Source organism: Myotis lucifugus, unplaced genomic scaffold (assembly GCF_000147115.1).
Source record: "Myotis lucifugus unplaced genomic scaffold, Myoluc2.0 scaffold_40, whole genome shotgun sequence".
Taxonomy (NCBI): Eukaryota; Metazoa; Chordata; class Mammalia; order Chiroptera; family Vespertilionidae; genus Myotis; species Myotis lucifugus.
The window spans coordinates 7,644,770-7,654,114 of NW_005871088.1; positions in this window are offsets into that span (position 1 = coordinate 7,644,770).

Sequence of the window (9,345 nt, forward strand, 5' to 3'; positions counted from 1 at the left end):
AGGGGGGCAGTTGGTAGCAAGCAGGCTCGCAGGAGGGGCAGTTGGGGGGCGAGCAGGCCCACCAGGGGGCAGCAGTTGGGGGGTAATCAGGCCAGTGGGGGGGAATTTGGGGGCAATCAGGCTGGCGGGGGGGGCAGTTGGGGGTGATTGGCTGGCAGGGGGGAGCAGTTCAGGGTGAGCAGGCCGGCAGGCAGGTGAGCGGTTACAAGCCAGCAGTCCTGGATTGTGAGAGGGATGTCTGACTGCAGGTTTAGGCCCCCTGGGATCGGGCCTAAACCAGCAGTTGGAAATCCCCTGAGGTGTCCCAGATTGGAGAGGGTGCAGGCTGGGCTGAGGGACACCCCACCCCCACCATGCACAAATTTCGTGCACTGGGCCACTAGTTAAAAAATAAAAAGAGCCCTGTCCAGTTTGGCTCAGTGGCTAGAGAGTCAGCCTGTGGACTGAAGAGTCCCAGGTTCAATTCTGGTCAAGGGCATGTACCTTGGTTGCTGGCACAGCCCCAATGCGGGGTGTGCAGGAGGCAGCTGATGGATGTTTCTCTCTCGTGGATGTTTCTGACTCTCTATCCCTCTCCCTTCCTCTCTGTAAAAAATCAATAAAATATATTTAAAAAAATAAAAAATAAATAAAAAGAGCCTGTTCAATCTTAAATATGTATTTACATATATATGCATGTATTTTACAAAAGAGAATTACATGGCCAGTCCCCATACTACAGACATCTATGAAGTACTTGTAGCATCTAACAGCATACTCTAAAAATGGCCCTAGCTGGTATGGCTCAGTGGATAGAGCACTCGCCTGAGGACTGAAGGGTCCTTGGCTTGATTCTGGTCAAGGGCACATGCCCTGGTTGAGGGCTTGACCCCCAGTAGGGGACATGCAGGAGGCAGCCAAACAATGATTCTCTTTCATCATTGATTCTATCTCTCTCTCCTTCTCCCTTCCACTCTCTTAAATCAATAAAAATAAATTTAAAAAAAGATTACTTACGTAAAATTTCTGAATTTCAGAAATAAATATGAGGTCCGGGATAGATTCTGCTCAATACAGTTAATATTGCTTCTTTGAGCCCAGACTAAGATGTGCTCCACCAAAGGAATCTAAAAGTCCATGTCACAACAAGAACCACTAAGTGGAAAAAGAAAAAAAAATTACATGTACAAGTTGTTGGAGACATAACCCAAAACCCTGTGCTGGACAATGTTATGAACTGATTTTGGCTATTTTTATTGATATGTTTCCTGATTCTGCCTTACTGGACAAAGATTCCAGAATGAGAAGGCACTGAATTATAGGCCACCTATATATATCATATTTTTTCGTGTATAAGATGCTATTCATTTCTAAAATCATTAGACTGAAAATTGAGGGGCGTCTTATACAAGGAAGTCAGCCAAGGAAGTAGCTGCCCATACCTTGTCAAACAGGCTTCCTCCAACCACGAGCCTTATTGTTACTGACCTCAGCTGATGCCATAATTGGAGGTGGAGGTGGAGAGTGCACAGATGCTGGAGCCTTTTGAGCCCATCAAGTTGTCAATAAATAAAAAGATAAATACCAGTAAGCGATTGTCTTACTCTGCAAAATTCAAACTGAATGTAATCAGCTATGCAAAAGAGCATGGAAATAGAGCTGCAGAGAGACAATTTGGATCCCCTCCCACTGAGGGGACAGTGGAGATCAGACAGTGGAGAAAACAGGAAGAACAACTCCTTAAGATGAAAAAAAAAAGAGAGAGAGAGAAGAAGAAGAAGAAGCAGGCCTTAAGAGGAAAACCAGCAAAATGTTTAAAATACTGATTTCTTAATTTTGGGTTAGAAAAGTGTGGGGGGGGAGTCCTATACATGGAAAATATGGTAGCCACCCAAAAATATGTTAAGGGTAGATAAAGAATAGAATTGGAGATTTAGTGTTTGACACAGAATTAGTTCTCATTAAGTATGTCATGTCTTCCCAAAATGATAAACTCAGTCACATTAAGTTGGAATAAAGCTGCCCAGGTTTTCCTTGCTAGCCTCAGTCTCTGTGCTGGACTTTTCATTAATTGATAATACCTAAAATTGAGCAAATGAGGAAGCAATTAAAATGCAGGCTCTGCAAATCTGTGCTCATCTGTGAGGGCTTGCGGCAAGGGACTGCTGTTAATGGGTGTTTTTTGAGCATGAGTTGCCAGATTTAGCAAATGAAATTACAGGGCGCCCTGCTAAATTTGAATCTCAGATAAACAATGGATGATTTCTTAGTATATGTATATCCCAACTAGTACATGGGCATACTTGTGATAAAAAGTTTTCTTTCCTTATCTGAAATTCAAATTGAACTGACACCCTATATTTTATTTGGAAATCCCATTCATAACCATTGGCATTTGATATGCAAGGCTGGAGACCTGGGATCAAAACAGCTTTATTCTAGAGATATGGAGTTTTTACAAACCAGGTCAGAGAATGATGGCAGTAGTGTATTCTCTCCATGCCCAGCACGGTGCTTATTGCTTCATAAGTAAGATTTTTTTCCTTACACAAATTCTTCTACCGACAATGTTATGAGGAAATATATTAAGTTAGTAAAGGTTATGGAGCTAGTATATGATGGAGCAGGTTTGGAACCCAGGTAGTCTCTCTACAGAGTTCATTCCCCTCATGCTGAAGGAGCATCTTCCACTTTGGCTCAAGGTTATTATAAGGCTAATGTTACAGAGGCATTAAATGGCTGGTTTCAAATTCTGGTCCTTTGGATCTGTTGAAGAAATGATATGGCCTTAGAGTTGAGAGATGCTTAAAGGTCTCTAACAAGACTATTATAACTCTTATGAATCAATCCCAGGACTTGAATTTTGTAAACATAAATGAAGAGATTGACATATTCCATCAAGAGGGGTCTATAATGTTCTGAGGCAAAATGCCATATGGGTAAATTATTGGTGCCATTTATGGATTAAAAAAAATAGATGTGATGGTCACTCATTTGTCAAACATTTTCTTAACACCTATTTTCTGTAGGGTTGTGGGAGGGTAGGAAGATAAATAAGCCACAGCCTCCTCACTCAAGGAATTTACAATTTAATTGGAGAGGCAGACAAGTCAACAACTAACTCTTCAAATAGCAAGCCATGTGAAAGAAGGCCTTTAAAATAATGCAAGCAGAGTGCAGTGGGAATACAGAGGATGGTAGATTCTGTTTGAGTGAGAAACAGTAAAAGATGAGATAAAGGAAAGAAAGCAGGGACCGGAGGCAAATAGAATGACAGATTAATAAAAAACAATCAGACAGGTATCATTGTTTCTTTTGCTATGGAGAAATTTAATTTAGGCATATACTAGTAAAATTCGATAAACATACAATAATATGGATTTAGAATTAATATATGGTGCAGCTATCATATTTTGACTATATTTTCTGATGTCACCTCATATGACTTTTAAAATACATTTATTGTTTTTTTTTCTTTTAGAGGGAGAGAGAAAAGGAGTGGGAGAGAAAGAGAGACATCTATGTGAGAGCAGAACATTGATTGGTTGCCTCCTGCACACCCCTTACTGGGGATTGAGCCCACAACCTGGGCATGTGCTCTGACTGGGAATCCAACCATGACCTTCTGGATTATAGATCTATGTTCAACCACTGAGCCAGGCCAGTTGGGCCTCATATGACTTTTTATGAAAAATTTAAAAAATGTTTTGATTTTTACAGAGAGAAAGAAGGGAGAAGGATAGAGAGATAAAAACATCCATGAGAGAGGAACATCATCTACTGACTGCCTCCTGAATGCACCCCTACTTGAGATTGAGCCCACAACCTGGGCATGTGCCCTGACTGGGAATGGAACCAGTGACCTCTTAGTTCCTGGGTCAATGCTTAACCACTGAGCCACACTGGCCAGGCTGAAATTGTTATTCAAATATTTTATTCTCTTAAACTAGTATATTTGGATTTCGTTAATAATTTTAATGTTATTTGGTCACAGAGTACACACAGATATAAGTCTGAGTTCTGACTGAATAATGCATGCTATGAAAACAATTGACAAATAGATTATATGGATGCTTTAAATCACATATGTTAAAAAAGTTGAGATTTTATTTATGTTAACCTAAAAAGAAAATCATGCTGCATTTGATGCATGGTGCTCATTATTTAAAAAAAAATGGATAGGTTTGGCATGTTTTCTCTATGCTTAATGCACAATTTATGTTACTTATATATAGCATATTATTAGACTTGTCTGTTTAATGGTAATGGTGTGAGGTGTTTTTTGTTTGTTTTTTGAAAGGATAGATATACTTAGGAATGTATTTCTTCTGAAATTGCTGTGTTCCATTGTGGGAATCTTTCTTTACTATGCATTCTAAGAAGAATATATTGATCTATCATTTTTAATTTAGAGAAACCTGCTTGCTGTAAACACTAGGAACTTTGCTACCGCAACATAGTCAAAATGACAGAAATTATCCTATATAATAAAAGGCCAGAGGCATCATGACCGAAACGACCAGAGACCAGACTACCACAGCCCCTTGCGGGCTGGCCCCGCCCCCAAGCAAGCAGTTAGGGGCAATCAGGCAGGCAGTCAGAGTGCTTAGGGTGATCAGGTAGGCAGACCAGCAGTTAGGGGTGATCAGGTAGGCAGACAGCACCTTGCTGGGCTGGCTCTGCCCCCAAGCAAGCAGTTAGGGGCAATCAGGCAGGAAGGCAAAGTGGTTAGGGGTGATCAGGTAGGCAGACCAGCAGTCAGGGGTGATCAGGTAGGCAGGCAAGTGGTTAGGAGTGATCAGGTAGGCAGGCAAGTGGTTAGGGCTGATTAGGTAGGCAGAAGGCCCCTCGCAGGGCTGACCCTGCCCCCCAGCAAAGAAAGAGGGGGGAGCAGTGCTGCACAGATGGCAAGCAGTGGCAGTGCTGGTGGTGGGGCCAGCTGCCTGCAGCTGGGGGAAGGAAAGCTCCAAAAGGCCCTGATCTTGGGCCAGGCCTAAGGACCCTACCTGAGGGGTCCCAGATTGTGAGAGGGTGCAGGCCAGGCTGAGTGATCCCCCCCACCCAGTGCATGAATTTTTGTGCACTGGGCCTCTAGTAAGTTTTATAAAGTTCTGAAATTGAAGCCATGAAAACAAGTTTGAAACTTTATATAAAATAATATAAATCTCTCTGTGCCTTAATGTTCCCACTGTAAAAATGAGAACAATAGTCTAACTACTTCATAGGGTGGTATTGAAGATTAAATGAGGTATTACACATATCAAGTACTTACAGTGCTTAATGCAGAAAGAAGCACAAATGAATTGTCATCTGCTACATTATAAACTGCATGGTGGTAGAACCTTGTCTTTTTTTTACTTCTGTACCCCAAAACAAAAGCATTTTTGGTCACATTATAAGTGTTCAACCAATATTTTGGAATAAATGGAATGAAGTTGTGGAGGTGGCAGACATATCCATTCTTTACCTTCATGGATAAGTGGTTATGGTAGATGATTATCTCTCAAAACTCTGGCCTCTCCACAAATCTGTGTTCATATCTTACAGCCCAATCATATGCATGCATCTGTAGAATGTAATTGAGTTATTCCAATGAAAAAAGTGGCTGGGATAAGATTATATCTCCAGAATTATAGACATTGTGTCATTCACTAATTTATTAATTAATTTGACTGATTACTTATTAAGCATCAGGCACTGGGAAGATGTCAGAAATGAAGATAAATAAGGTACTTCTACTCTAGAAGAGCTGTCAGTTTGCACACTGAGTCAGAAGTATAAACATAATTGCAATATATGCTGGAAGAGCCACTTTAAATGTAGAGATGTGTTGTTCCAAGAGAGAGAGGAACCAGGTTTGTTTGGAACCAGTGAGCTGTATTCTGATTGATGAGCAAGATCTGAACATGTGATTAAAGACAAGAAGAGTCATCCCAGGCATGTTCACCATAGTTAACTGAAGGGACAATTTTAGGGATATCATATTTTAAAAGTGGGATTATAGTTTTCATGATAGAGTCTAAAGTTGGTGAAATATCATGGCCTAGCACCGTTCTTTCTTTGCAGTTTATCATTTTACCCTGTTCCTGTTTTCACACTCTAATGAACAGAGCTGAGTAAGTCATCCATGAAGGTATGTCAGATAACTCATAAGGCTTTAGAGGCAACTTCTTTCAGTTTCATTGGTGTTTTCATTGGTGTTGTCAACTCAAGGGTAATACAAGTGTTACTTTCATCCAACCAATTACATAATTCCTCCTATATGTTGTTTGAGAAAATAATAATTCTGTTAGTGTTCTGACTGCAAACTGATCCTATATAATAAAACCCTAATATGCAAATAGACTGAATGGCAGAATTACCGGTTGCTATGAAATGCACTGACCACCAGGGGGCAGACACTCAATGCAGGATTTGCTCCCTGTTGGTCAGTGCGCTCTCACAGGGGGAGCACCGCTCAGCCAGAAGCCAGATTCACGGCTGGCAAGCGCTAAGGATGTCTGACTGACAGCGCGGGGAGCTGCAGTGCTAAGGACCCCTTGAGGGATGTCCGCCTGCCGGCTTAGGCCCGCTCCCCTCAGGTGGACACCCCCCAGGGGCTCCTGAACTGCGAGAGGGCACAGGCCAGGCTGAGGGACCCCCCCTCCAGTGTACGAATGTCGTGCACCGTGTCTCTAGTGTTGAAATAATTTACTTACACCATGGATCCTAGCTGTGACTGAAACCATAATGTTGATTTGATCAAGACAAACAGAATTTCACTGCTGTAGAAATGGTCAAGAAAACAGAATAGAAGAAGAGCTTTCAAATGATGAGCATTTTGCTAATGGTAAAATGAACGGAGGCACATTTTTCAACAAAGATATATAAAACATGAAATTTAATTCCAAAAGTATAATATTAATTAACTTCAACCTAATTTTTTAGATATGCTTTGGACTCTACACTTTTTTAGTCTCTCAATAAATCTTGGTAGGATATAGTGCCAAATGTCATTATTCATGTGCTTTGGCTTGTGAAAATGCAATGTGTTAAGTAGAAAGTTTGATAAATAAAAGCCCATAGATTTAAACTGCTCAAATCATAGCAATAGAACCCAGGACATGATGAAAAGGGTAAACCTTGTTTTAGTTGAAGTCTTACAAAGAACCTCCTAATTAGATGCCTTGTGCTTACAATATATACTAAAGAATTAGTAAGTATTGATGTCTGGGGTAATGGTGGAAAAAGCACCATGGCTTCTTCCTTGTTTTGTAACATAAAAATAAATGTGTGGTGGCTCCAAAAAGAATGTTTCAGATAACAAATCTGCCTCAAGGATAGGAAGTGATAATATGTTAAAAAGTAGCATAAGATCTCTTGAACTTTACTTGATTACAAGTTCAGTCTGTTTTATGATCACAGGTGCCATCCTTGGCCCCTGTTCCAACATAATGAACCTCCACAGAATTCAAATGAGAGCTGCCAACATCATTAAAGAACATTTGACATAATTTATACATCTTTTTATCTCTAAATCCCTGTGCCTAGAATAGAAACTTCATTTTTCTCATCTATCCTTTTAAAATGATAAAGAATTATCCTTTCTTCTTCTAGGCAGGACTTTAGACATATCAAATTAATTTTCTCTATTATAACCAAGTTTTACTTTACAACATTGTGCCCTTTTGACATGCTGAAGAAATGGCATTGCCAAATCTTGCTTGGCTTGCCAAAGGTCACATTGAAAATTGGTTGCAAAGCAAGACTGGGACACATGGTATCCAAATCCTAGTCAACAGCAGACCACACTCATCTTTACATCACAGAATTGCATTACAAAATTATAGAGGACAGAACATGGGAGCTGGTGTCAGGTCTGGAGAGCAAAAGTAAAAGGAAGGACAGGGCACAGTGATTATTTATGTGTTCATGGGTCATTGGTCTTATAGAACACTAGAGGCCCAGTGGATGAAATTCATGCATGGGTAGGGTTCCTAGGCCTGGCCAGCGATCAGGGCCAATCAGATTCCCTGCATCCCTGCTTCCTCCTTCCCTCGCTCCCTCTGTGTCCAGCTGCCACTGCTGGTCGCCCACCATGTTCCGTGCTGCCCCCTGGTGGTCAGCACACATCATAGTAAGCGATCGAACTCCTGGTCTCCTGGTCAAACTCCCAAGGGTACACTTTGCATATTAGCTTTTTATATATAGATATAGATGTAGATGATTTGGGTCATTGGTTGTAGAGACCATGATTTCTCAACATAAGTGTCTCACTTCCAAGGGGACAAAAATTGGTTCTTTGGGGAGGGAGGACCATAATCTTACTACTTTATGTATAAAGGACACATATACAGCCCAGCCGGGGTGGCTCACTGGTTGAGCGTCAACCTATGAACCAGGAGGTTAGCATTTGATTCCCAGTCAGGTCACATGCCCAGGTTGCAGGCTTGATCCCCAGTGTGGGGCATACATGAGGCAGCAAATCAATGATTCTCTCTCATCATTGATGTTTCTATCTCTCTCTCCCATCTGAAATCAATAAAAACATATATATTTTTAAAAGAACAAATATACAGCATATAAATGGTTATTTAGGATATCTGTGGCTTTAAAATTTCATGGGCAGGGTATTGGGGAAGAAAAATGTTTTAAAAAAAGCTCTTTATGGAACTAATAATGAACAAACAAACAAACAGGATGAGAAAAAAATTACAGAACATTTTCTGGGACTAGGCCAGAAAAAAAGCAATGTGTGAATGAGAGAACATGTAGCCAAAGGGAATGAAGTAAGGGAGAGTTCTTTCATCTAATCATACTTGAGTGATTATTTATAGAGAACTCGTTCAGAATCCTGGATAGCTCAGTTTTGTTTTTTGGATATTGCTATAGACAAAATTTTAGAATGACTCCTAAGATACTCACCTGCTCTTATGTAATCCCCTCTCCCAAAGTGTGGACTGAACCCATGGATATGATGCACCATCACTCCCATGACTATATCATGTTATATGGAAAAGGAGAAGAGATTTTGCAAATGCAATTCAGGCTCCTAATCAGTTGACTTTGAGTTAATCAGAAGGTGAGTGTCCTGGACAGGCCTGATCTAATCAGATGAGTTCTTTAAAAGAGGGCTTCACCTCTCTTTGAGTTCAGTCACTGGAAGTAGCAGGGAAGTGCTCCTGCTGGCCTGAGGAAGCAAGCTGCCATGAGTTCCACAACTGCAAAGAAATGAATTCTGCCAACAATTTGAATGATTTTGGAAGTGACCTGCAAACTTGAGATGGGAAAGCAGCCCTGGTTGAAACCTTGATTTCAGCCTCGTGAGATCTGGAGCAGAGGAACCAGTTAATCATGCCCAGATCCTTGATCCATGGAAATTTTGAG